Source organism: Rhinopithecus bieti, unplaced genomic scaffold, assembly GCF_001698545.2.
Source record: "Rhinopithecus bieti isolate Rb0 unplaced genomic scaffold, ASM169854v2 scaffold_13207, whole genome shotgun sequence".
NCBI classification, from domain to species: domain Eukaryota; kingdom Metazoa; phylum Chordata; class Mammalia; order Primates; family Cercopithecidae; genus Rhinopithecus; species Rhinopithecus bieti.
The window spans coordinates 1,874,390-1,891,262 of NW_016807866.1; the positions used below are offsets into that span (position 1 = coordinate 1,874,390).

Sequence of the window (16,873 nt, forward strand, 5' to 3'; positions counted from 1 at the left end):
TTATTTATTTATTTATTTATTTATTTATTTATTTATTTATTTATTTTGAGACCGAGTCTCACTCTGTCGCCCACACTGGAGTATAGTGGCATGATCTCAGTTCACTGCAACCTCCCCCTCCCAGGTTCAAGCAATTCTCCTGCCTCAGCCTCCCAAGTAGTTGGGATTACAGGCACGCACCACCAAGTACAGCTAATATTTTTGTATTTTTAGTAGAGACGGGGTTTCACCATGTTGGCCAGGCTGGTCTCGAACTCCTGACCTCAGGTGATCCGCCTGCCTTGGCCTCCCAAAGTGCTGGGATTACAGGCATGAGCCACCGCGCCTGGCCTGATGTCTTATCTTGAAGGAGACTGACCCAAAGTCATTTCTGAAAGATCTTACAGCAAGTGGGCTCCAACAGAATTTACGCCTCATCCGGTAGAAGAAAATCTGAAAGGAGGACATTAAAGTGGCCATCGCTGGTGACCAATGAACACCAACAAAACAGCATTTTTACATGAGACAGGAGTGAGCCTTTCCCGAAGGGCTGGGCCTGAGGACGCCAGGCTTCGGAACATGCCCCTGTCTGGGCGTCCACTGTGGTGCGTAATTTCCCACTGTGGTTTACATTTTCCGGGTGAGCTCCAGGGATTCTGCTATTTCCTTAAAAGAGGATGAGAAAACCACACAATAGGCCTCAAAGGCTGGGCTAAGGCCACCCCGAGGCCAAGTGTGGGCAGGCCTGGACTTTTCAGCCAAAGATCGAGGTGCCAGAGGTTCCCACTGCCAAGACAGCGGCACTTAAGCAGCCAGCCTTATTATATAAATAAACACAGGTTGGAAGGAGCAATTAACTTCAGTTTCACTGTTAAGTAATAGCCAAAAAGTAAAAATTTAAATGGTTGAATATCTTGTTATCACATGTATTGGGGGTGGAGGGCAGTTTGCCAGAAACAGGAGGTGCAGTCTGGGACCTGTGGCTCACGCCTGTAATCCCAGCACTTTGGGAAGCTGAGGGGGGTGAATTGCTTGAGGTCAGGAGTTCGAGACCAGCTTGGTCAACATGGGGAAATCCCATCTCTACTAAAAATACAAAAAAATTAGCTGTGCATGGTGGCGCATGCCTGTAGTCCCAGCTACTCAGGAGGCTGAGGCAAAAGAATCGTTTGAAGCTGGGAGGCGGAGATTGCAGTGAGCTGAGATTGTAACACTGCACTCCAGCCTAGGCAACAGAGCGAGACTCTGTCCCCGCCCCACCCCGCCCCTAAAAAAAAGAAGCAGAAGGTGCAAATAAAATCAGCCTCAGAGGGAAATAACCGCTAACAACAACAAATTTCTGCGAACCGTTCAGAGCTCAGTGTAACAAAGATACAGTCAGACCTGAATCAGACCTGAGTTATCCTGGGCCTCTTCCTGTGGGTTCTTTCATGCTAAGATAAATTCTTGCACTCCCAGAGTAACTTAAAAGTGTAAAAGCAACCCAGTGCAGTGGTTCCTTCCTGTGATCCCAGCACTTTGGGAGGCCAAGGTGGGAGGATCACTTGAGGCCAGGAGTTCAAGACCAGTCTGGGTAACATAGTGAGACCCCTATCTCTACAAAAAAAATTAAAAATTTAGCCAGGCATGGTGGCACATACCTGTAGTCCCAGATACGCTCTCTTTTTTTTTTTTTTTTTTCCCTTCTGTTAGCCTTAAAGAATATGGTCAGGCATATATTCTTAAAACTAAGAAAATATAGGTTTCCCAGGGTGCTCTCAGAATATTTGTAGCTGCGTGCCTTGGTATACTTTTTCTGGATAAGTTTGGCGGTGTGTATTAAAAGCTTTAATGTTTGGAATATCCTTTGACAAAGCAATCTACTTCCAATAATTCCTATGGAAATACCATACTCATTTGCAAATGTTCAGCTCTAAGATTGCTCCACATAGCATTGCTTATAATATTAAACAATAGAAATCATCTGAATGTCCAACAATAGCATATTGTAAATAGGGTTGGATTCCTACACAGGAGTCTAAGGTGAGAGGATCACTTGAGCCCAGGAGCTGGAGGCTGTGGTAAGCAATAACCGTGCCACTACATTTCAGCCTGGTTCACAGAACAAGGCCCTGTCTCTTTAAAAAAAAAAAAAGAAAAGAAAAAAGTAAAAGATACTGAGTTGCTACATTCATAAAATGAAAGACAATACAGCTCTTTAAAATACTGCTTATTAAAAATGTTCACAGATATATTAGTAAATGGGAAAGTAAAGCATACAAAGTAGTATGTATGTGATTCCAGCCTGAGCAACATAGCAAAACCCCACCTCTACAAACAATACAAAAATGAGCAGCATGTGGTGGCATGTCCCAGGCTGGGTGACAGAGCCGTGGGGAGCATAGTCCCAGTTACTTGGGAGGCTAAGGTGGGAGGATTGCTCAAGGCCAGGGAGTCACGGCTGCAGTGAGCCATGTCTGTGCCACTGCACTCTAGCCTGGGCAATAGAGCAAGACCTTGTCTCAAAAATATTTTTTTTGCTGGACACGGTGGCTCACACCTGTAATCCCAGCACTTTGGGAGGCCGAGATGGGTGAATCACCCGAGGTCAGGAGTTTGAGACCAGCCTGGCTAACGTGGTGAAACCCCGTCTCTACTAAAAATACAAAAATTAGCTGGTCATGGTGGCGGACGCCTGTAATCCCAGCTACTCAGGAGGCTGAGGCAGGAGAATCACTTGAACCCGGGAGGCAGAGGTTGCAGTGAGCTGAGATCGCGCCACTGCACTCCGGCCTGGGCAACAGAGCAAGTGCCTCCTCAAAATAATTAATTAATTAATTAATTAATTAAATATAAAATAAAATTCTATATGATTCCATTGAGAGAGAAGAACATTTACACACAGAAAAGTGACTAGGAAGATATTCTTTAAAGGTTAATAGCTTTATTTCTTGATGATGGGATTTACTAGGGCTTTTTTCCTCAGTTTGGGCCTCTCTCTACTCTAAAATGTGAACATATATTTACTTTGTAACAGGAAAAAAAAAATACTACTTATTTTGGAAACATCAGACTTCTAAGATAAATTTCTCAATTCAGACCATTTGTTCCCGACACAGGTCACTTATACAGAAATCATATATTCCATTCTATGTTCTTTTGAGACTTAAGGTTTTTTCTACTTAGGGAGAGGAATTCAGTGGAGAAGGGGCTAGTTTTAGGCCACTTACATATAAGGATTGTGGTTTAGTTGAGAAGAAACAGAACCTTTTTTTTTTCCGACTGGTAAATGTGCTCAGCTCAAAACCCCAAATAAAACAAGGCTCTTAAAGACAACAAAAATATCCTCAGTCAACCCTGTGCAGCCACAAGAAAAAAACAAAAAAACTAGAAGAAAAGTTAAAGGATATGTCTTTACTCCTAAACTTTTCATGACTTCTGGGGCAAATTAAGTTATATAAAAAGAAGAGTTTATTAAAATATTCTGAAAAAATTGCCTCTGAGACTCTCACTGTTCAAAAACTGTCTTCATTTAGACATAAATTTCATTTTCCTTTTAAAGAAAGATCATTCGATACTTTCATTTCAAAGCATTGTTAAGTCACAGAAGCTTGAAACGTAACTTAAAATCGATAAGGGAGAATAAAACACCTTTTCCAACCAGCCAAAAATATCATCTTGGTGATTCTCCTTCCAATCTCTTTTTATTTCCTATATGCAGATTTGGGGTCTGAATATTTAGTTCATATCACGCCATACCATATATGCTTGTTTTCACTTCAAGGGAGCAAAGACGGCTCTAAATTTAGACTCTAAATTGACTAAGTCCCAAAGGCCTTTTCCTAAAGTACCATTTCCTACCTGACATTAGGTGCCCTGATGATGATAAGGCTTATTCACATGCGAGGATGCTGGAATTGTCCCCGCTGCCCACGGCGCTGCCTTTAACAATCATACCACCCCAGTAGTCAGCCCCCAGGACTTTCTTTGTCCGAGTGAGGAAACTGAGGCTTAGCAAGGTCACACTCTTTGCCGCTGCTCTGTTCTGCTGCCCACAGCTGCCACAGATGATCTTCCGGGACCTTAAACACAGATTTTTTCATGCAAGCTTAGAGACAGCTGAGGAGAACAGCTAATGTTTTTGTGGGCTTACCGTCCGCCGTTGCCTCGTACCAACCTCATAGACATCCAGTGAAAAAACATATTCCTCATGCTACACAGGAGGGAAACTGAGTCTCCGTGAGTTCATCAGATACCAAGTGCTGGGCAAACAGTAGTGAGCTCACCCTCTTCACAGAAGAACTGAACCCCTTCACGGCTCTCCAATGAGTAGAAGAGTTCCCCTGAGACATGAGCAGAGTTCCCCTGAGACATGAGCTTCCTGCCTTCCCCTACCTGCCCAGTCCCTGGGGCACCTTCTTGGAAACCCAGGGCTCCCTGGAACATAATTTGATGTTGGTGCTCTTGCAGAAGGAACTACCATTTACTATTTATTGAGTCAGACACTGTGTGAACCCATGTGACCCACATGGGTCACCCTGGGCTCTGTGAGACAGGGTTTCACCATATTGGCCAGGCTGGTCTCGAACCCCAGCGGCTATCAGCCCAATGGGAGATCCAGGCACAAACAATGAACACAGCACAGCAAAAGCATTGCCACTCTCCTGTGAAGGGCCCTGCTCCATTCAGCAGCCCTGTCCACGGAACTTCCCCCTCTGTGTTCTGGAACCACTGCCCTGGCCCCTTCAGGTTTGGAGGTGGTCACGACCTGATGTTACTCCTTTTTTTTTTTTTTTTTTTGAGACAGAGTCTTGTTGTTGCCCAGGCTGGAGTGCAATGGCACGATCATACCTCACTGCAGCCTTGATCTTCCAACTCAAGCAATCCTTCTGTCTCAGTCACCCAAGTAGCTGGGACTACAGGTGCACACCATCATGCCCAGCTACTTTTTATTTTGTTTTTAGTAGACGCGAAGTCCGGTTTTGTTGCCCAGGCTGATCTCAAACTCCTGAGTTCAAGCAATCCTCTCGCCTCAGCCTCCCAAAGTGTTGGGATTACAGGGATGAGCCACCATGCCTGGCCCTCCCTGCCATTCCTAGCCCTGGGTTCGGCACCATCCTTTGGGTGTGCCACGTCCTCATCCCATTCCCACCTTTGCAAATAGTCTATTTATTAAGCCCTGATTTGAGCCGTGGGTGGTCTGCCTGGCGCCTGGATGTGCGGCCGTGACAATTCCTGCTAGACTGGTCAAGCTAAACTTGTCCTTCACAAAGACAGACTTGACGTTTCTGGCACTTGGTAGAGACAGGCACTTAAACCATTCTCTTAAAGCTCAATAGACTTCTTGACTTGCTGTGTTTACTCTTCATTCATGAGGACCCGCCAGAGTAGCTCCAGCAAGCCCCTCCTTTAGACTGGAGTACTGCACTCCCAGGCAGGCAGGGGAAAGATGGATTTATTCCAAGTCCCTAGTGAGTGACTGGGAAGAGCTGAGCCAGGAACCAGACAGAAGGATGACAGCTTCACTGCTTCCTAACGCCCCTGGAGCAGCCTTTCTCAGCCTAGATTCTATCTCACAGATCAGGCACCCCTACAAAATAACACATTCTAAAGCCAGAGATATGGGATGTTTGCATTATGTCATGTGCCAGGCTGTCCATTTCAGACCATGAATTCATACATTAAGCACTTCGTTGTTGAGTGCCTACTGTGTGCCCAGCACCTGATCCTTTTTGTCAGGCTTGTGGAATGGTACCTTAGCAAAATAGGTCAGAACCTTCATGGATGTAAGACGAGATCAGGTACGTTCAGGGTGGTATGGCTGTAGATGTCCTTCATGAATATATTCAGATCAAGTGCTTTTATGATAATGTTCCTCACTGTTTGTTTATGTATGTATGTGTGTGTATGTGTATTTACATATATTTAAATTGTCCTTCCCTCAAGGGCATTGACTTTCCAATTTTTTAGTGGTTAGCCATAGGTCATTCCTTTCAACTGGACCCCTTCACAGCTCTCCAATGAGTAGAAGAGTTTCCCTAAGACATGAGCTTCCTACATTCCTCTACCTGCCCAGTCTCCAGGGCACCTCTGCCAAACCCCGGGTCTTCCTGGAACATAGTTTGATGTTGATGCTCTTGCAGAAGGAACTACCATTTAATATTTATTGGGGTGGACCAGGCGCAGTGGCTGACACCTGTAATCCCAGCACTTTGAGAGGCCGAGGTGGGTGGGTCACCTTAGGGACAAGGGTTCGAGACCAGCCTGGCCAAGATAGTGAAACCCCATCTCTACTAAAATTACAAAAATTAGCTGGGTGCAGTGGCACATGCCTGTAATCCCAGCTACTTGGGAGGCTAAGGCAGGAGAATTGCTTGAACCCAGGAGGTGGAGGTTGCAGTGAGTCGAGATCATGCCACTGCACTCCAGCCTGGGTGACAAAGAGAGACTCCATCTCAAAAAAAAAAAAATTATTGGGGTGGACACTGTGCTAACTCACGCAACTCACATGTGTCACCCTGGCCTCTGTCAACCTTTTAAGTTTCCTGGGCTGTGAATTCCTCCCCTACTTAGAGACTCTTGCTTCTTTCTCTGGCCCCTTTTTCTCAGCACATGTGTTAGTCTGTGATTTCTACCCTAATCTGTCTTCTGGACAGGCACCTTTGGCCTCCCTAAGACCCAGTGAGCTCCCCCGACTGACCTCCACCCACTGTGTGTGCTTCCATCTGTCCGCCGAGCAGCCACGCTGCTGGAGAAAGTTCCGGCCTCTGCCATCTCCAGAGCCATTACATCCCCACTCACCCACAGGGAGGAGCTAGCCTGTGCCAGACCACAGAAACTTTCGTTGTTTGGCTATTTTTTTACTTCACAAGCATCGGTAATGTGTTCCCCCCTACAAATCCTTCCAGAGCCCAACCTACACTCTCCCTTGGCCTATTCTAGAAGCATCAAACACATTAGACGCATGCTTCCTCCTCTGTAGTTGACATTCTCCTCCCCTGACTGTCCACCCTCTTGTTTTCCTCCAAGTGGGCCATGTCTTTCAGATGCTGCAACTGGTCTTGCACACCTGAAACTCACCTGATGTTGATCACTCCCTTTTTTTTTTTGAGACAATCTCACTCTGTCCCACAGGCTGGAGTACAGTGGCGCAATCTCCCCTCACTGCAGCCTCCGCCTTCCTGGTTCAAGTGACTCTCCAGAGTGACTGGGATTACAGGTGTGCACCACCATGCCTGGCTAATTTTTTGTATTTTTAGTAGAGATGAGGTTTTGCCATGTTGGCCAGGCTGGTCTCGAACTCCTAACCTCAGGTGATCCACCTGCCTTGGCCTTCCAAAGTGCTTGGATTACAGGCGTGAGCCACTGTGCCTGGCCACTCCCTTTTTATTTTTTTCATTTTTTCTTTTTTCATGGAGCCCATAGGTCTCTTCTCTCCTTAAGAACTTTCTCTCTCTAATCCCCCTGTCCTGGCTCCTCATGGGCCGGCTCCTCAAGTAGACTCAGAATCCAGATTCCTTAATTTCTTGTTCACCATGGTGCAGACTTGTCTTCTCTCTCTTGCCAAATTGTTTGAGCCCCTGATTCTTGCAATACCTTTTCCCATTCTTGTCTAAGTGGAGACATTATATTTAAGGGCACAGTCTTTAATGTCAACCGGATTGAGGTTCTAGGGCACACACTACCACCAAACATTGAGACCTAAGTGAAGTTACATAGCCTTGCCAAGCCTTCTGCATTTGTCAGGGCAATTAATGTAACTGTTACAGTCACTCAGTGGCTTAACCCAGTAAAGGTTTATTTCTTGGTCAGTTCACAGTCCAGCAAGGCTTAGGTGGTTCTCCTACGCAGCTCGCTTCCAACGACCCAGGGATCCAGGCCTTCTCCACCTTGTAAGGTTTCAGCATAAACAGTCAAAGGACATCATCAGAGATGTACTTTTAGAAGTTGGCTCTGGCAGCATTGTTTGAACCAATCATCATGAGCAGACAAAGGAAGAAAGAGTGGATGAGGAGCTGTTGATCTTACTGTTGTTGTTTTTCTTCTTCTTCTTCTTTTTTTTTTTTTTGAGAAGGAGTTTCACTCTTTTTGTCCAGGCTGGAGTGCAGTGGCACGATATTGGCTGACTGCTTCCTGGGTTCAAGCGATTCTCCTGCCTCAGCCACCCAAGTAGCTGGGACTACCGGTGTGTGCCACCACACCCGGCTAATTTTTGTATTCTTAGTACAGACGGGGGTTTCAGCATGTTGGCCAGGCTGGTCTTGAACTCCTGACCTCAGGTGATCCGCCCGCCTCAGCCTCCAAAAGTGCTGGGATTACAGGCGTGAACCACTGTACCCGGCCCTTACTGTTGTTCTTGACTAACTTCTCCCTCTCCCTGTGTTCAAGTTTTTACCAGGTATTACTGCTTCCTCTATACTCCTGTGAGATATTTCTGACTCTAAACACCCACAAATCTATATTTTTAAATTTCCTCTAATATTATTATTACCTGACTCCTTGCTGCCAACATCTCTGGTCTCATTTAATCCTAAAATTTCTGGAAGAAACACTCTCTTGGAAAAAAGGCCTTAATAGCCCATTTTTACCTTTAAATTATTTAATATATTTGACATACTCAAAATAATATGTGTAACACTTATGTAAGCTGTAAAAGAAGAATACTACAGTGCATTACACTCCACGGAACTAGAATCCTACAAATAACTTGAATCTACTTATGTTTTTCTCCCCCGTCCTAGTCCTGTCCCTTTCAGTGGTAAATACTATGTAGAGATTTGTATTTATACAAATATGTTATACATATACTTTTAAATAACTGTTTAGTATTATTTAGTTGTTGTTTTTTTTTTTTTTTTGCTAATAAAATGGTGTTGAGGTATTGTAATATAGTAAGAAATACATATTTTGGTCTTCATTCATCTCTTAGTCAGAGATCCTAAAACCTTTGTAATTTCCTCAGTTATAAGTGCAATCAGAACATCTTTTGTTACAATATTTAGATTTTGTCCTGGGCTCCTGAAATAGCTCCAGAATGATGAAGATGAAAGGAACGTCTTTTGTTATTCATTAAAATTAGCTCCTTTTAACCACACCTGAGTTTATGTTGATGAATGACTTTTGGAAAGCCCCTAATGATGGGGGACTGGTTGTCAAGGGAATGGATTATGTGATTAGAGGGCTGGAACTTAAACCTCACACCCATCCCCTATCTCCCCAAGCAGGAGAAAGAGGCTGGAGGTTGTTGGGTCCATCACTAATGACCAATGACTTAATCAACCATGCCTATATCATGAGACCTCCATAAAAGCCCTCAACAATGGGGCTCAGAGACCTTTCAGCTCAAGAACTCCATGGAGATGCTCAGTGGGTAGAACCTTTAGGCCAGGCAGAGTGACTCATGCCTGTAATCCCAGCACTCTGGGAGGCCAACGGGGTGTGGATCACCTGAAGTCAGGAGTTCGAGACCAGCCCAGCCAACATGGTGACACCCCGTATCTACTAAAAATACAAAAAATTAGCTGGGCATGGTGGTGGATGCCTGTAATCCCAGCTACTCAGGAGGCTGAGGCAGGAGAATTGCTCAAACCCAGGAGGCAGAGGTTGCAATCAGCCAAAATCTCACCATTGCACTCCAGCCTGGGGGACAGAGACACCATTTCAAAAAAAAAAAAAAGAGGGTAGAACCCCCAGCAAGGGCATGGGAGCTCCGTGCCCCATCCCCAAACCTTGCCATGTGCATCTCTAACATTCGGCTGCTCCTGAGTTGTGTCCTTTGATAATAACTAACAATCTTGTAAGTAAACTGTTTTCCTGAGTTCTGTGAGCCAGTCTTGCAAATTCTGGAACCCAAGAATAACATTGCAGAAACCACTGATTTATAGCTGGTCAGTCAGAGGTCCAGGCTTGCAATTGGCATCTCATGATGGGCTGGGGGGTAGTCTTGTGGGACTGGGCCCTTAGCCTGTGGTATCTGTACTAACTCCAGGTAGTTAGCATCAGAATTTAGATAAATTGTAGGACACACAGTTGGTATTTTCAGGAGCTGGAGAATTATTTCCTTTAGGTCTATACCCAGAAGAGGGATTGCAGGGTCATACAGTAGCTCTATTTTTAATTTCTTTAGGGACTTCCATGCTCTTTTCCGTAATGCCTGCACCAATCTACATTCCCACTAACAGTGTAGCTGGGTTTCCTTTTCTCCACACCCTCTTCAAACACTTGTTATTTCTTGTCTTTGTATTAGAATCCACCCTAACAGGTGTGAGATGATATCTTGTTGTGGCTTTGATTTGTCTTTCCCTGACAATTAGTGATGTTGGGCACATTTCCATATACCTGTTGGCCATTTTTTTTTTTTTTTTTTTTTTTTTTATCTTGAGACAGAGTCTTGCTCTGTTGCCCAGGCTGGAGTGCAGTGGTGCAATCTCAGCTCACTGCAACCTCTGCCTCCCTAGTTCAAGCAATTCTCCTGCCTCAGCCTCCCTAGCAGCTGGGATTACAGGCACATGCCACCACACCTGGCTAATATTTGTGTTTTTATTAGAGACGGAGTTTCACCATGTTGGCCAGGCTGGTCTTGAATTCCTGACCTCAGGCGATCCGCCTGCGTCAGCCTCCCGAAGTGTGGGATTGTAGGCGTAAGCCACCACGCCAGGCCTGTTGGCCATTTTTATGTCTTTCTTGGAGAAATGTCTATTCAGGTCCTTTGTCCTTTTTTTTAACTGAGTTATTTGCTTTTTGCGGTTGAGTTGTATAAGTTCCTTATATATTTGACTATTAGCCCCTTATCAGATATAAGGTTTGAGAATATTTTCTCACAATATGTAGGCTGCCTTTTCATTGTGTTGATTGTTTCCTTTATTGTACAGAAGGTTTTTAGGTTGATGTGGTCCCACGTGTTTATTTTTGCTTTTGGTATCCTAGCTAATAAATCATTGCCAAGACCAAGGTCAAGGAATTTTCCCCGTGGGGTTTCTTCTAGGAGTTTTATGGTTTCTGGTCTTATATTTGGTCTTTAATCCATTTCGTGTTGATTTTTGTGTATGGTGGAAGATAGGGATCAATTTCATTCTTTTCATGTGGATATTTCATTTTCCAAAACCCCAACACCATTTATTGAAAAGACTATCCTTTCCCCTTAGTGTCTTCTTGGCCCCCTTGTTGAAAAGTTAGTTGATGGTATATCCTTGGGTTTATTTCTAGGTTTTCTATTCTGTTCCATTAGTCTATGTGTCTGTCTTTATGCCAGTATCAGACTGTTTTGATTACTACAGCTTTGTAGTAGATTTTGTGAGTAAGTAGTGTGATGCTTCCAGTTTTGTTATTTTTGCTCAAGATTGCTTTGGCTATTCATGGTCTTTTGCAGTTCTATATTAATTTCACGATTGTTTTTCTATTTCTGTGGAAAATGTCATTGGAATTTTATAGGGATTGCATTGAGCCTGTAGGTCACTTCGGGCAGTATGAACACTATAACAATATAAATTCTTCCAGTCCATAAGCATGGGGTATCTTTTCATTTATTTGTGTCTTGCTCAATTTATTTCATCAATGTGTGTATAGATTTCTGTGTGCAGATCTTTTCACCTCTTTGGTTAAACCTATGCCTTGTAATTTTTTATGCTACTGTAAATGGGATCGTTTTCTTGCTTTCTTTTTCAAATAGTTTGTTGTTAGTGTATAGAAAGTACTGATTTTTGTATGATTTTGTATCCTGCAACTTTGCTGAACTTGTTAGTTCTAATAGTTTTTGGTGGAATCTTGAAGATTTTCCATGTATAAAAAAGCATGTTATCTATAAACAGTGACAGTTTAACTTCATTCTTTCTGATTTAGATGCCTTTTATTTCTTTTTCTTGCCTAAATCCTCTCTGGCTAGGACTTCCAATACTATGTTGAAGAGAAGTGGTGAGAATGGGCACCCTTGATCTTAGAGAAAAAGCTTTCAGCTTTTCACTGTAGAGTATGTTATTAGCTGGACAGTTATCATATATGGCCTCTATTATGTTGAGCTACATTCCTTCTATACCTAATTTGTTGAGAGAAAATTGATGAATTTTATCTTTACAATTAAGCCTTAGCATTTTACAAATTATGGCAAAAAACACATAACATACAATTTATCATCTTAACCATTTATTTTATTTATTATTATTACTATTTTTTGAGACAGCGTTTCTCTCTTGTCATCCAGGCTGGAGTGCAGTGGCTCGATCCCTGCTCACTGCAACCTCTGCCTCCTGGGTTCAAGTGATTCTTCTACCTCAGCCTCCTGAGTCGCTGGGATTACAGGCATGTGCCACCACGCCTGGCTAATTCTTGTTTTTTTTAGTAGAGATGGGGTTTCACCACATTAGCCAGGCTGGTCTTGAACTCCTAACCTCAGGCAATTCACCTGACTTGGCCTTCCAAAGTGCTGGGATTACAGACATGAGCCACCACGCCCGGCCTACCATCTTGACCATTTCTAAGTGTACAGTTTGGTCGTGTTAGGTATATTCATATTGTTGTGCAACCAATCTCCAGAATTTTTTCATCTTGAAAACCGCAACTCAAAACCCATAAAACAACTCCCCATTGCTCCCTCCCTTAGCTCCTGGCACCCACCATTCCACTTTCTGTCTCTATGGATTTCACTACTCTAGGTCCCTCGTATAAGTGGAATCACACAGTATTTGTCTTTTTGTGACTGGCTTATTTCACTTAGCATGTCTTCAAGGTTCATCCACGCTAGAGCATGTGTCAGTTCTGAGGAGCTGGACTTCGTCAGATGGGTGGTGGGGGATCTTAAGCAGGCAGGGAGTGATGAGATGAGAAAGACCACAGTGCCATCAGAAAGTGGGCAAAGGATATGAACAGACACTTCTCAAAAGAAGACATTCATACAGCCGACACATGAAAAAATGCTCATCATCACTGGCCATTCAGAGAAATGCAAATCAAAACCACAATGAGATACCATCTCACCACCAGTTAAGAATGGCAATCATTAAAAAAAATCGGGAAACAACAGGTGTTGGAGAGGAATGTGGAGAAATATGAACACTTTACACTGTTGGTGGGATTGTCAAACTAGTTCAACCATGTGGAAAACTGTGTGGGCAATCCTCAAGGATCATAGAACTAGATAAGTACCATTCTGACCCAGCATCTATACTGGGTATATACCCAAAGGATTATAAATCATGCTGCTATAAAGACATATGCACACGTATGTTTATCGCGGTCACTATTCACAATAGCAAAGACTTGGAATCAACAAATGTCCATCAGTAGTGACAGACTGGATTAAGAAAATGTGGCAACCATATACACCATAGAATACGACGCAGCCATAAAAAAGGATGAGTTCGTGTCCTTTGTAGGGACATGGATGCAGCTAGAAACCATCATTCTCAGCAAACTATGGCAAGAACGGAAAACCAAATACCGCATGTTCTCACTCATAAGTGGGAATTGAACAATGAGATAACTTGGACACAGGAAGGGGAACATCACACACCGGGGCCTATTGTGGGGAGGGGGAGGGGGAGGGATAGCATTAAGAGATATACCTAATGTAAATGACGAGTTAATGGGTGAAGCACACCAACATGGCACATGTATACATATGTAACAAACCTGCATGTTATGCACATGTACCCTAGAACTTAAAGTATAATAATAATAAAAAGAAAGAAAGAAAGAAAAGAAAGACCACAGTGGAGGGCAAAGGGGAGAGAACCATTTGAAGGGGAGAATATGGAAGGAAGGAGTCCAGTGAGTTGTTTTTAAGGCTGAATGATACTCCATCCTATGTATATACCATATTTTATTTATCCATTCATCCATCAAAGGACACTTGAGTCTCTTCCACCTCTTGGCTATTGTGAATATGCCGCTATGAACATGGATGTGAAGCCATGGTGTTTTTTTCTCTTGCTTCTGGTTCCATTTTAGTCTCCTTGTATCTCACAGCCGTGGGCTCTCATGCAGTCATGTACCCACTGCTAATGAATCCTTCTCCTTTCCTCCTGGATAATCCACTTTAAGACTTTCTTCCCCTGAGCAGCTAGCTCCAATGCCTGGTGGTGAAGGCACCAGGAGAAGGCTCCAAGAGCCAAGGAGGAGCTTCAGAAGGGATGGAGGTTACAACCTTCCCTTTGTTCATTCGTCCTGTAATTTTTGAGCATTCACTGAGCATCAGGACCAGTGTAAGTGCTGGGGTCCAGAGCTCCCTGTCTAGTCTGGAGAGAGACAAATGAGCAAGTAAGTAGAGCCATGTGGTGAGAGCAATACACAGAACAGGAGAGGCAGAGAGAAGGAAACAAGTGACTGCCGCCCAGGGGAGATGGCACAACTGAGAAGACAGGGGAGAAGGCGGGTATTTCCTAGCAGGCAGGGTAGCATGTGCAAAGATAAAGAGATGTCAAGAGTCGCAGCCTGGCTTTCGGGGGCTTCTGTGAGACCTACAGGCTGTGACACAGGCTGGGGTGGGAGAATAGCGACTGTGAAGGGGCTAGGAAGGTAGAAAAGGCAAGTCATGTGGGGCCTTGTGCACAGTTCTGAGGAGTCGGATTTGGTCAGATGAGTGATGGGGGATCTTAAGCAGGCAGGGAGGGATGAGATTAAAAGGAGCACAGTGGGCTGGGTGTGGTGGCTCATGCCTGTAATCCCAGCATTTTGGGAGGCTGAGGCAGGTGGATCACCGGCAGTCAGGAGTTCGAGACCAGCCTGGCCAACATGCCAAAACCCTGTCTCTACTAAAACTACAAATATTAGCCGGGCATGGTGGCGGGCACCTGTAACTACTTGGTCAGCTAGGGCAGGAGAATTGCTCGAACCTGGGAGGCAGAGGTTGCAGTGAGCCAGGATTGCACCACTGCACTGCAGACTGAGTGACAGAGCGAGACTCTGTCTCAAAAAAAAAAAGGGGGCACAGTGGAGGGCAAAGAGAGAACCATATGAAGGGAAGAAAATGGAGGGAGGGAGTCCAGTTACTAGAACTGCAGCAAAACTGACAGGGCTGGAACTGAGGCTGTGGCAGGAGAGTAGGAGGAAACAATGGGTGCAGACTGGATGTGTGGAGCCAGAGGTGGTTGGAAAGAGTAAAGGCGATCATTGCACATGGCGGAGTGACCGGAGTGGCCAGCGCTGAAGGCAGCGATCCTGGCCTCAGCTCTCTGTGGTTTGGTAGTGGCAGGGATGGACTTGGGACTGAATAGACTGTGTAGAAAGGAGAAGAGAGCCCAGACCCAGTGCATTTTGCAGGGCCCTGTACAAAATGAAAATGCAAAGCCCCTTGTTCAAAAACATATCGAAATTTCTGCCAGGCACAGGAATGAGCTTACTCTGGGTGGGCAGGCCTGCAGAGGAATCAGAGACCACCAGGGTGACGAGCACCAGGGAGCTGAGGTCAGTGAGAAATCCCCCAACAGGGGCATTTAGGCACCAGAAGTTCCAGAGACAGGGAAGGATTAGGATCAGCCCTCATCTCTTGGATGGGGTGGTGACAGATCACTGTGATCTTCTCAAAGGGATCAGTTTCAGGGTGTGCGTGGGACAGGGGCACATTGAGGAGGGAGGGGACAGGGTGGGAGGCGAGATGCAGGGAAGGCATAGAGATCCTTTCTAGAAGCCTGACTGAAGGAGAAGCGTAAGGCTGGAGAGAGGTCCTGGGAAATGGGGAGAGCAGTTTTTGTTATTAGAGGGTAGAGGAGTTTGTCATCTATAAGATGTGAACAGACATGCACAGGACTTTGAGTGGCTGGGGTCCCTGCCCCTGTGCCTTCATACTCTCCCTGACCCACCCTTCTTCACAGCACCGGCCCTTGACCTCTCTGGGCATGAACCCCCCACAGGCATCTCCAGATTTGAGCCTTTTCTTCAAAATCTCGGCCCACTTCAAATGCAGGACAGTTTTTCTTTTTCTTCTTCTTTTTTTTTTAAAATGAATTTATGATCTTGTCCTTCAAACTGCCTACTCTTAACAACTTCCCTCATCTCTCAATAGCACCACTGTTTCCCCAGCCCTGCAGCCTGAGATCTGAAACTGTCCTTGAGTCCCTCAGCCACCGTTTCATGGAGACCGGGGAAGTGGGGCTCAGAGATCAACCTGCAGGCCCTGCTTTTCTCTAGCTGTGTGAGGTTACTAAACCCCCCTGTGTCTGCTTTCTCAGCCACAAAATCGATGTGTAAGTGTGTGTGTGTGCACAAGTGTGTGTGTGTGTGTTACAAACAGCCTGTCTCATAGGGTAGTTCCCACACCTGGCCCACTGTAGGAGCCTGATAAATAAATATCTGTAGTTATTGGGCTCCTACAGTGAGTGGGCCAGGTGTGGGAATTACATGATGAACAAAACAAAAATAGTCTCTCACTATACAAGTGCTGAGAACAGTGGCTCACATCATTCTACCCGTTATATTATAAGTGAATGGAACTTTGCAAAGTCTCTAAAATTTTCTCCTCTTCCATTCCTTGCTTTTTAAGGCTGTAACTCCCCCCAATGTACATTCTTAAAATTGCTTCCAAACTGCTCTCCTTGCCCTTGGTTCCCGTTTCTCTCCCAGGAAATCCTCTACACTGTCCCCTAAAGACGGGTGTCAGGCCATTTCTTTGAGCTCCCTGTTGCTTGCAGAGTAAAGTCCAAATTCTTTAGCTAAGCCTTTTTTTTTAAATTTTTTTTTTTAATTATACATTAAGTTCTAGGGTACATGTGCATAACGTGCAGGTTTGTTACATATGTATACTTGTGCCATGTTGGTGTGCTGCACCCATCAACTCATCAGCACCCATCAATTCATCATTTATATCAGGTATAACTCCCAATGCAATCCCTCCCCCCTCCCCATAATAGGCCCTGGTGTGTGATGTTCCCCTTCCCGAGTCCAAGTGATCTCATTGTTCAGTTCCCACCTATGAGTGAGAACATGC

General features: G+C 44.7%; 1 protein-coding gene across 8 annotated transcripts in view; it reads left to right on the plus strand.

The window, feature by feature from the left end:
• The window catches only part of EVA1C (eva-1 homolog C), a 108,653-nt gene that overhangs the window by 70,394 nt on the left and 21,386 nt on the right, over positions 1–16,873 (plus strand). The gene's annotated exons all lie outside the window — the stretch shown is intronic.